Below are 12,469 nucleotides of genomic sequence, written 5' to 3'. Positions count from 1 at the left end.
ACCACAATGTAATACCTCAAACATTTATTGTGAACTTATCCCCCAGTACTTCTCTATTCCATATGGTGGTTTGGGTGAATTAAACATGCAGTGAAAGAGAATATTTCCTTCTTACATTTATATCATACAGAAGACATCAACAAAGCATGTGCAGAAATCTTACACCTCACCTTCTCTTTAAGGCCAATGTGCAATAACCACCATAGGGCACAGTTAACACTTATAGTGCTATTTGCAGAAGTAAACCAACAGTATGTCATTAATATAATATATATACATTAAGGCTGGGTTCACACTACGTATATTTCAGTCAGTGTTGTGGTCCTCATATTGCAACCAAAACCAGGAGTGGATTAAAAACACAAAAAGGATCTGCTCACACAATGGTGAAATTGAGTGGATGGCCGCCATATAACAGTAAATAACGGCCATTATTTCAATATAACAGCCGTTGTTCTAAAATAACAGCAAATACAGCATTTAGCATTAAATGGAGGCCATCGGCAACAACGGCCGTACTTTTACGTATTCGTTCAGAATAAGAAAATGGCCGCCCTCTTCCAGAAAGAGCATGACTTTTGTCTCCAGTTTGGGTGTGCAATTAAGTTTTGCAATTAAACTCCGTTCGCTTCAATGGAAGTGAGTTGCAAAACTCCACCCAAACTGGAGACAAGCACTGTGCTGTTTCTGAAACAAAGCGGCCATGTTTTTCTTGGGCAACCCCTTTAAGGCAGCGATTTAAACCATCATTTTAGACTGTACATTGCCCTCTGTAAGAAGGAAATGTACAGATGACAATATTGAAATTAAAGGAACTCATAGAGGGTCCTGACAGAAAAGGTTAGGATGTAAAAAGAAATCCTAAAAGACCCTAAATAGACACTGAAAGATCTGGGGGAGGAGGAGTAAAAAAAGGAATCGTGAACTAGATGGCCCCTACCCCCCCCCTCCTTTTATTTATTTTTTTTTTACTTATCTCTCTCTCTCCCCTCATCTGCAGGGTAGTTGGTAGGGGGTTTCAGTGGAAGTAGGGTTACATTGGAATAATGAATGTTTAAATGGTGCGGTAGTTAGTTAAACTGTCAAGTTAGACAAACATTGTAAAGATATAGCAATGTGACTATGTGATTTTGGGAAAAACAAAACACAGTATTTGGCTCAGTATTTTGCAAATAAAACCAGGGGTGGATTGAAAACACAGAAAGGCAATGTTCACACGCTGTTGAAATTGAGTGGATGGCATTTAATAGCAAATAACGGCCGTTATTTCAAAACAATGGCCACTCATTTAAAGCGAATGTACCAATAGGTACATGGCTTGGTGTTTTTTACATGAATGGATCGGAGTGGGCGCAAGGATGCCGATTCCGCAGTCCTTTTTTTGAGCGTCCGCCCCCTGCGCATGGCTCTGGTCTATTACCGAGCACCAGACGGCCATGTAGCACTGGAGGCAGGCCCGCCGCCCCCCCCAGTGTGACGATCTCCCCTCCCCACTGTGACACGGCTCCATTGATTCTAATGAAGGCGGGAAGGGTGCTTCGTCACACTGGGGGCCGGTGGGCCCACCTCCAGTGCTGCATGGCCAGCTGGTGCTCAGTAATAGCCTGGAGCCATGCACAGGAACAGGGCGGACACTCAAAAAAACACACCAAGCAATGTACCTAGGTGGTACATTTACTTTTAAATAACGCAATTATTTGCCATTACATGGTGGCCATCCACTCAATTTCATCAGTATGTGAACCTAGCCTTTCTGTGTTTTCAATCCACTCCTGGTTTTGGTTGCAAAATACTGACCAAAATACTAAGCAAAAATACTGTGTCTGAACATAGCCTAAAAACGTATAAAAAAATTAATGAAGGGATGAATCGAACTCACCCTTGAAGTACTCAAAATTCTTAGGCCGGTTACAGACAAGCATAATAATGACCCAGTCTGGAGGTCATACAAATTTTACAAAAAGCTTAATCTTTCGACCCAAAAGCTATCCTCCCACAAACAAAGCAAACTCATTGAACCAACTTTTTTTTTAAAAGAAAAGATTAAAAGAACAAAATGGTCTGGTAACTAATAACTGGTAGAAAGAGGCGTGGGAGGCGAGAGCACATGGGTAGGTCATGTGTTATTTATAATTTACACAAATAAGCTGAGTCTGGGGGAGTCAATATATATAGACAGGAAGAATACATTCATCTCCAAAATGAAGAGACCACAGAATTGCTGCTCTGCTGTGAGTCACTGATGGCTGGACAGGGGTTGTATACATCTGTCAAGAATGACTGAGGTCAGAAAGAGTCAGACAAAGACTGATCACCTGCAAGTAATGGACTGTCTGCTGGGTGGTCTGCAAACAAGGCTTAAAGGGTTTTTCCAGCGAAAATCTTTTTCTTTCATATCAACTGGTTTCAGAAAGTTATACAGATTTTTAATTTACTTCTATTTAAAAATCTCAAGTCTTCCCATACTTATTAGCTGCAGTATGTCCTGCAGGAAATGTTGCTTTCTTTTCAGTCTGACACACTGCTCTCTGCTGCCACCTCTGTCGAAGCCAGTAACTGTCCAGGGCAGCAGCAAATCCCCATAGAAAACCTCTCCAGCTCTGGATAGTTCCTGTCTCGGACAGAGTTGGCAGCAGAGAGCACAGTGTCAGACTGAAAAGAAAACAACATTTACTGCAGGACATACAGCAGCTGATAAGTACTGGAAGTACTTGAGATTTTTAAATAGAAGTAAATTACAAATCTATATAACTTTCTGAAACATGCCGGAAAAAAAACAAACATGCCGGAAATAAAATATTTTCACTGGATAACCCCTTTAAAGCTGGCCATACACTTCAGAACGCTGTCAGCTTTCTCATTCCCCCATACACATGCACATGCATTAAGAATGTTAAAAGTTTAAGCTACTGCCAGACACCTCTGGTAGCTGCTTTTACAACTGAGAACAAAAGAATCAGGGATATTGAGATCCAACGGGCTTGATTTTTCTTTTCCCGTACAAAAGGAAAATTAAGAGATCCCCAAAACGTTAGAATTTTGTATGATTCAAAAAAATTACACAATCTCAGTTCACACCTGAACGATTTGACCCCAAATTTGGCATGCAGATACATTGGGTGCCCGGCAAGGTTAAAGCAAAGGTGCTGTCCTTGCCAAATGTACAGGAGAGGAGGGGGATGGGGAAGACCGCCCTATAGAAATGAATGGGAGAATCTCCAGCACACGGCACACACAGGGAACATCATTAGAGCTGCGAGGGAATTAGCCTCAGCCAGGGCTATAGAGAAATGAATGTGCAGATCCGAAGAATCACAACCACAAATATGACAGCCAGGCCTGTTGAGAACTGACAAGAAGAGGGTTGGGAAAAACCCACTTATAGAAACAAATGGTAGAATGTTCTGGAGATCAGATTTTACCTCACAAAGATGATGTCAGTGTCTGACCTCACCCCCTCCTCTCTCATACACACACACAAACATACAAAATAATCGTAATTGGGAAGGTATACTGAAGCCTTAGCAACCAATAGGAATACTACTTGCATTTTCAGGGAGATGCAATCTGATCGGTTGCTGGGGGGAGGGGGGGGGGCTGCCTCATCTCCAATTCTATCTTCAGCTCTTTGGGCACCAGCTGATCTTACCGACACCAGTAGCATCTTTTGGCCAAAAAAAAAAAAAGAAAAGACTGACAGAGAGCATGTCAGATCACACAATGGAGCGTGCGGCTCTGGCAGCACGCTCCATTGTGTGCAGCAGGGAATTCGGATGCAGACGCACATCCGAATTCACCAGAAGTGAAGATCATCTGGCCGGGTCACAGAATGGCCGATGTCTTACGCCACGTGAACATAGCCGTAAATTGTATTGTACTTGGCTTTTAAGACACCATTACATCTTCAGGGTCTAACATTAACTTCAATTTGGCAGGAAGTCTTGTACGGCCATGAGGAAAACTGCATCTCAAGCTGCAGAGACTCCTCTGCAAACTCAGGCACAACTACAAACTGATCAAATGTGCCATGCTACTGCTCGAGCTGCTGAAACACCTCAGGAAACTCAAGCCAGACTGCAAGCTGATCAAATACACCATACTACAGCTTGAGCATCTGAAACATCTCAGGAAACTCAGGACCGACCAGAAACTGATCAAATGCACCAAGCTGCTGCTCAAGCTTCTGAAACACCTCAGAAAACTCAGGCCAGGAAGCAAGCTGATCAGATGCACCATGCTGCTGCCGCTAGGGCTGCTGAAACGCCTCAGGAAACTCAGGCCAGGCAGCAAGCTAATCAAATGTGCCATGCTGCCGCTAGGGCTGCTTAAACACCTCAGGAAACTCAGGCCAGGAAGCAAGCTGATCAGATGCACCATGCTGCTGCCGCTAGGGCTGCTGAAACGCCTCAGGAAACTCAGGCCAGGCAGCAAGCTGATCAAATGTGCCATGCTGCCGCTAGGGCTGCTTAAACACCTCAGGAAACTCAGGCCCCTTGGAAAATAAATAAATCTCAGGCCCCTCGTAGAATAATTAAATACAGCATGCGCATAGAGGGCACCCCTTGAACAAATCTAATTAACACACTGACACTTTATACCCGGGCAGCCCTGTGGACATTTTCTAGTTGTTTCCTATATGATTGGTATTAAAGTATTACTGTCACACATACATGTAAAAAATTTTCATTAGTTGGGGCCTGGGTTTAGACCCTCACTGATAGAAAGAGCTGGGAGAAGTGCATGGCTGTGCGCTTCACTCTCCAGCTCACTGCTCTATCGGACTCCTTTAAGATGGGATGTCTTCAGCAACAGAGGAAAATATTCTAAAAGTCAAAACTGATGATTTAGAAAAATTGTTTATTTAACCGTATAGTAAACTTTTTTCTTTCCTATCTCCAAAGGACAAGACATGAGATAAATAATAGGAATGAAAGGTGAAAAGATACAATGGGATGAGACTATTCAAAACAGGTGATGGTCATAGCTCATGCTGTATAGTGACTTCAGCACTGGTCACAGAACAGACCTAGAAAACTTTTCCATTGAAGTCAATAAGTCACCTCCAGTCTATTGTTTTCTAAGCTGCTGTAAACCGTAACTAAATGCTGTTAAAAGAACAAAGCGAAAGCAGTGTTCCACCTAATCCTGAACAACCCCTTTAAGCTTTTACACGGTCCACGTTACAATAGGCTAAACTAGTGGGGTATGTTATGAAACCACGTCTGCAGCGAAGGCAACTCCGTTCTCTATCCTGCTGCCAATACTTAAATGCCAGTTATATGGGGAATAATACAGCACTGTCCCTAGGCATGGATGAGCTATTACTACTGTAACTATTAATACGCTGCCATTAGCATGTGACATCTGCTTGACTTCATGTTGAACTCGCTCGGCCAATCAAATTTTACAGTCATCTCTCATAGAACATGACAACAGCCATCCCCTCATGTAGTGATATCACTGGAATCGATGACTTTACGGTAAGTGATTTTTATAAACTTTTGCTACTTGGAATTTACCCCCCCCCCCCCCCCCTGGATACCCTGTCTATACCCGGCGAGCGGTTTCCCGATGATCTGTTGTGCTACCATACACATGAGGATTTTGTTGCTGTTAGCCTGGTCCGGGTTCCCTATCTGTTAGATAATACACCAGCATGGCTTCCAGTTGAATCTGCAGATGCATGCTGTTTTACGACCGCCTGTGTTTGTTGATGGCGATTTGCATGGAAAGAACAGATAACATAAAATTCCCTGTACATCCTTATTATCATATAGTTCCTGCTTATGAAGGGAGCCGCTTTGGGTAGGGTATCTTCCTATTCCAGTAGTTTCCTGCTATTTTACCAAACCTGCTGCAAATATACACTATGCAGCACAACACAGAGTTATAGGAGAAGATGCAGTTATGGTCATAGAACTACCTACATTCATAGCCATAACAGACAATTTTTTTTTTTATTTTACTTTTATGCCTTAATGAACGCAAGAAAGGAAGGTAAGTATAGTTCTTATGCACCAGGCTGAACACATTTTTAGAATAATGTAACTTGGAATACCCCTTTAAATTATGCTTAAAATGCAGAAACAAGTATAGTATTTTTATATATGACATTTACTGAATAAATGGTTATGGTAACCACCCACCACTCCTTTGGGCTGAGGGGATTTAACCCCCTGTTCTCAAGATTGCAAAGGGGTCTCAGAGGTCAGACCCTGCACAATCAGACACTTCTTCCTTATTTACTACCCTGGCCAGGCAGAAACAATAAAGAAATAATCATAGTCCCTGATGAGGTGAAAGGTATCACTGAAATGATCAGGATCTGTTTAGACCTTCACGGGTATGCGTAGTTCAAACATTTGACGTAGGGAAAGCACAGGGCAAGTGTTGGGGCCCCCAACTTCTAGGGGCCCAAAGAGGGAGAGGGGACTGGTATTCTGATGTTTAGCCGCTCACTGTAGCGAAGGGTGAGCACTGAACATCAGAAGACACAGGAGACAGAGCAGGACCTGCACAGAGAGAAAAGGGTAAAGGACTTGATCACATGACCCGTAGGTCCTCAACATTACAATGTGGAGAGCAGCCTGACAGAGAGGAAGAGGGAGAAGACTAATTAGTAAGTGCTGTGTGTCAGTGACTGAGTGTGTCTGTGTCAGTTAGTGTCAGTCAGCATCTGTGTCAGTCAGTCAATCAGCTTGTTTTAGTAAGTCTGTCAGTCAGCCAGTGTCAGTCAGTGTCTCTGTCAATAATGTGTGTTTTTCTTTTATGTTACTGGTTTCTCGAATGATTGTGCATAGTGTGTGGATGAAGAGCCCGCTGAGGCTCTGTTGCCCGAGGGCTCGCAAAAAAACCTGGAGCCGGTCCATAAAGGACGTCACTAGGAAGACATACGGAACGCTGCAAGCTGGTAGTTAGTAACAATGCTGCTTCTCTCCTTGCTCTGTGACTATGAGAAATGGACGTCCCCATAGACTTGTATAGACTAATTGCATAGAATCAGGTGTTTTCTGCATCTCTGTAGGAGGTATATATAAAGGGGGGGTATGGGGGGGGGGGTAACACCAGACTAAAATATAATTTATGACACCTTAAATTAAAAACAAATAAATAGAATGTATCATCCGGTCACGGGTTATATTCTATACATATCCAATGACTGTAAAAACTCTATTTTAACCATTTGCGTGCCATGATCAGAGATCCCTCCTGATAGGGAACACGGGTGACGGTTTCTGTTTCAGAGATGCAGAGAAAAACGGTAACTTAAGAAAGGACATGTGGCTTTTATAAGAAGCAACAGAGTCACAGCCTGACTTCTTTCTTTCTCCGCTCTCTCTGTTCAGGCGTTTCTCATACTGCCCCCCCCCCTCCTCCAAATAATGGGAATCAGCCATTGGACCATGTCTATGCCAGCTGGGTCCCCGAGAAATGATGTACCGGCCACAAATAGATTTATTTGTCTTCATTCTTACCCTTTTAATAGGAGTCAGAATTAAAGATGTGAAAACTATGCAGATGGAGCACAATGGGAGCATTGTGTGGTGGAGCCGGATCTCTTCTCCACACAGTCTGCAGCCAGTGTAACACTGAATCCTATTATGTGATGATAATCAATCCAGTCCAGCATGGCTTCCATTTACCTGAATGGCTGACCTAGCGACGTCCAGGCCCTCTCTCTGCACACGTGAATGTCGGTGGAGCTGTAAATGTGCGTTAGGATTTGGGCATGGTCCCAGCCCGAACATCTCTCATTTTTACATTAGGCATCAGGGTTCTCTTGCAAAGGAAAAGGAAAGGGAAGTGACGGCAGCTGAGAACTGAACCGTAAGCACTGACCATTGCTGTCGATGTTATCAGTACCAATTGCGGCTTTATCTTCCTTTTCATGGGGCTTGAACGTCAGGCTGTTTCTGTCTATGTGTAGTTTATTAGGCAGCAATGTTACTGAGAAGGCAGGAAAAGGTTCACTACAAGGACCCGTCACCTCAACTCAGTTTTTTTTTATTCCCTATATAATAGAGTTGCTGGAGCATACAGCATCTTTTCTTACAACTTTGCGTTATGTTGTTAATCTAGATAAGTATGTATAAATTTAAAGGGGTAATGTGGCGTTTTTCTTTTTCTGCTTAATTAACACAAATTACAAAGTTATATAACTTTGCAATGTGTGTTAATAGGCTTTTTGGCCCTGTTCACCCCCCCGTGCACATGCGCACCAGCAGCCTTTTCATTGGCTGGAGAGCATCACATGGTTTCCAGCTTGCTCACCCCTGATTGGCTGAGCTTGCTGGAAGCCATGTGATGCGCTCCAGCCAATGAAGAAGCTGCCAGTGCGCATACGCACCAGCAGACTTTTTCCCTTCCATTCACTGCACCCGGGTCCGGAAGTGGGGACAGTGGCCAAAGAAGGTGGAGAAGCGGTCGGCTGGAAATTCGAATGGCGATTGTCATCGGTGGGATGGTAAGTATATTTTCTGTGTGTGTCTATTTTTTTTGGGGGGGGTGGGGAGTGTCGGAGTACTCCTTTAATGGTAATTGTTGAAGGTTCCTCCCTATAAAATAGGTGTGACCTCCCCTTAAAGGGATTATCCCTCCCCTTAAAGGGCTTATTCCAAGAGTACAAGGGACCCCTGTTCTCGCGATCAGTGGTTGCACCTCCAAATGACCACCAATTTATTCTCTCTCTCTCTCTCTCTCTCTCTCTCTCTCTCTCGTTGCGCTTCTTCTTCTTATATGTACAGTAGGTGGGAGTTTCAGCAATGATCAAAACTTTTGATACATCTGTGTGATGTGTAATGTTTATTTGTATAGAAGTAAGTGTGGGTTCACAATATGTTTTTGTTCCCCTTTAATGTATATGTAAAAGCGAGAGAAAAAAAACACCTAATACATTAACCTATGGTAAAACGGATGCTACTGTGTGCTATACAGCAGAATCTGTTCCCCATTACATTAGAGGAAAAAGCATTGAAATATACTGAAATGGAAACAGTGAATGACAGAAAGATGTAGTGTGAACCTAACACCTTACACTTTAAAAACCATCTCCTATTCATCGTGTTTTTTTTCTTTGTGCAGACGAGAAGTTATATTGAAATCAAAAGGGGTACTCCAGCAAATTTTTTTTCTTTTTAAATAAATTTGTAAATTACTTCTACCTAAAAATCTTCAGTCTTCCAGTACTTTTCAGCTGCTGTATGTCCTGCAGGAAGTGGTGTATTCTTTCAAGTTTGAAACGGTGTTCTCTGCTTCCTCCTCTGTCCATGACAGGAACTGATTAGCAGCTAATTCCAATAGAAAACCTTTCTATATTCCCGTCATTGACAGAGGTAGCAGCAGAGAGCGCTGTGGAAAGATTACACCACTTACTGCAGCACATACAGCAACTGATAACTACTGGAACGCTTGAGATTTTTAAATTGAAGTTATTTACAAATCTGAATAACTTTTTAAAACAAGCTCATTTGGGGGAGAAAAAAACCACAGAAGCTTCCCTTTACTGAAATTTGATGTGGGAATTTCAGCACAGATATAGTTTGTGTTAACACGTCATAAGGGTGCCCCCAGACACTGTTTTTTGGCGTTTTCTTTCATACATTTTTTGCGGTTTTTCAAAATTTTAGGCAGGGTAAAACCAGCCTAAGGCTATGTTTATACAATGGGGGAGATTTATCAAACATGGTGTAAGGTAAAACTGGCTCAGTTGCCCCTAGCAACCAATCAGATTCCACCTTTCATTCCTCACAGGCTCTTTAGGAAATGAAAGGTGGAATCTGATTGGTTGCTAGGGGCAACTAAGCCAGTTTTACGGTTCAGGGAAGAAACAGAGTGCTGCACCTCACACCTATGGCTGATACTAGTGCCGCTAGGCTAAATAAAAAACACATCAGAATTTTGTGTATGAATTGATCAAGCCATACTGCCCCATGTACCTCGTGCCGGTATCTGATACACATGGGTCCCTACACTAAGTCCACACCGTGCCAGTCAGTGGCCACCAACCCCGCAGGCGTGCACAGTCAGAGAACGGGGGCCATGGGACGGCCCTGCGACCCCCATGCCACACCAGAACCCGGCCAGCACCGCCGGCGGAGAAGGTCGCCCCCAAACAGCACAAGTCTGGATGAGGTAAGCCAGTTTTACCTTACACCATGTTTAATAAATCTCCCCTAATATGTTTTCTTGGCCGTTATTTTGGCGCCAAAACGCATCAGTTCTATGCAAACGGTGGCCATAACTTGCATAAAAATGACCTGTTTTGGTGGCAAAATGACGGACGTCCTAAAAAAAAAACAAAAAAAACTCCATTGATATTTACAGGAAGAATTTGCATTCACAGGAATATGTGCATTAAATGCTGCATGTGAATATACCCCAAGAAATGTCATCCCTGAAAGCTACAAATGTTTCTGTTATCTGCCTGTGGTTTCTACACCACCCATGTTGCAGATCTTACTGGGGATTTTGTCATTCTATGAGTTTCTCGGTCCGGAATCACGTAGGGTGATACAACTGTTAAATCTGAAAGATTGTTACAATATGTTCTAAGCAACTTTCCCATGAGAAAACTCTCAAAAGTCTTCACTCAAAATACTGTTCATGGCCAAATCCTTTGTCTTGTCTGCCATGAAATACAACATGCAGTGGAGTATTCTGCTATATTCTTTATTTAAAGTGTCCCTGTCACATGTCAAAAATGTTGATCGTTTGGGGTCTTGGTGTTCAGATCCTCACCAGTTGCCAGAAATATACAGGAGAAGAGCTCAGCTAGGCGCTTCTCTCTCTGTATCACTTGTCGCTGCCGAAGATGGACTCTATAGTAAGTTTATGGGGCCTATATCATGTAATGGGGAAACATATGCTTAGCTGAGCACTTCGGCTTTGTTCTGGCAAGCGTTGTTTTTTTTCCCGACTATATAGATATATATGTATTTCTGCAAGGCCCTGTAAAAAGAATGGGATTATTGCAGTAATTTCTTAGCTTTTCAAAACTCCAACTCCCATCACACTGCGAGAGTCAAAGACTGATTGGCATGATGAGAGTTAGGGTACTATTACACGGAACGATAATCGGCCGATTTTCGTTCCGTGTACTAAAGACAACGATCAGCCGATGATCGTTCTCATCGGCTGATCGTTGATATAAGTTCAGACCTATAATCGTCGGGCGCCGACCGTGCACCGCTACGTGTAAAGAAGAATACATACCTAATCCATGGTCCAGGGTTCCTCTTCCTCAGAGCTTCTTACCGGGTCCAGTGCGCTCCGGCTTCTCAGCGGCCTGTGTCAGCTGACAGGCCCCTCGGCCAATCACAGGCCAGAACCGCCGCAGCCAGTGATTGGCCGAGCGGCCTGTCAGCAGAGACAAGCCGCTGTGAAGCTGAAGTGCGCTGACCCGGGGAGAAGTTAAGAAGAAGAGGAACCCTGGACCATGGATTAGGTATGTATACAGTTTAAACAAAGGCTGCAAGGACATCGGTAACGATGTCCCTGCAGCCCTTGTTTAATGATTATCGGGCCGTGTAATAGGCTAAGTAAACGAGCAACGATATAGCAGATCGCTGCTCGTTTACAGGTATTATCGGGCCCCCATCGGCCCGTGTAATACCACCCTTAGAGTTTTGAAACAACTGGAGAGCCACAGGCTGGGAGACACTGGCTTATTCACTTACATTGTACTGTATGCAGGGCCGCTTTAACTAGAGGACAAATGGTGCATTTGCACCAGGCCCACTTACTCCAGAGGGCCCACCAGCGTAGCTACAGTGTTCACAGTTGCGATCTGGCCAGCCCCTTTCTTACTATGTAACCACTGACTACTACTACTCCCATCAATACTGCTACTACTCCTCCCAGCCCACCTGCTACTACTACTCCCAGCCCTACTGCTATTACTACTCCCATAAATACTGCTACTACTCCTCCCAGCCCTCCTTTTACTACTACTCCCAGTCCTACTGCTACTACTACTCCCATTACTACTGTTACTACTACTCCCAGCCCTACTGCTACTACTACTCCCATAAATACTGCTACTACTACTCCCAGCCCTCCTTCTACTACTACTCCCATCACTACTGTTACTACTACTCCCAGCCCTACTGCTACTACTACTCCCATAAATACTGCTACTACTACTCCCAGCCCTCCTTCTACTACTACTCCCATCACTGTTACTACTACTCCCAGCCCTACTGCTACTACTACTCCCAGCCCTACTGCTACTACTACTCCCATAAATACTGCTACTACTACTCCCAGCCCTCCTTCTACTACTATTCCCAGCCCTACTGCTACTACTACTACTCCCAGCCCTCCTTCTACTACTATTCCCAGCCCTACTGCTGCTACTACTACTCCCAGCCCTCCTTCTACTACTATTCCCAGCCCTACTGCTGCTACTACTACTCCCATTACTACTGTTACTACTACTCCCAGCCCTCCTTCTACTACTGTTCCCAGCCCT

At 43.8% G+C, this 12,469-nt stretch overlaps 1 protein-coding gene across 3 annotated transcripts in view; it reads right to left on the bottom strand.

Annotated features, from left to right (window-relative positions):
* Nucleotides 1–12,469, bottom strand: part of ARAP3 (ArfGAP with RhoGAP domain, ankyrin repeat and PH domain 3) — a 120,710-nt gene that overhangs the window by 77,780 nt on the left and 30,461 nt on the right. The window contains exon 1 of one of the 3 annotated variants that reach the window (XM_069969195.1): nt 7,644–7,687. The exons of the other annotated variants lie outside the window; for them this stretch is intronic. The gene's annotated coding sequence lies outside the window, so the exon portion shown is untranslated. Of the gene's footprint in view, nt 1–7,643; nt 7,688–12,469 lie in introns of those variants that run through there. 3 annotated transcript variants of the gene reach the window in all.

This window comes from Dendropsophus ebraccatus, chromosome 1 (assembly GCF_027789765.1).
Source record: "Dendropsophus ebraccatus isolate aDenEbr1 chromosome 1, aDenEbr1.pat, whole genome shotgun sequence".
NCBI classification, from domain to species: Eukaryota; Metazoa; Chordata; class Amphibia; order Anura; family Hylidae; genus Dendropsophus; species Dendropsophus ebraccatus.
The sequence above is the reverse complement of the archived record's forward strand: the minus strand, read 5'-3'. Positions and strand labels throughout refer to the sequence as shown.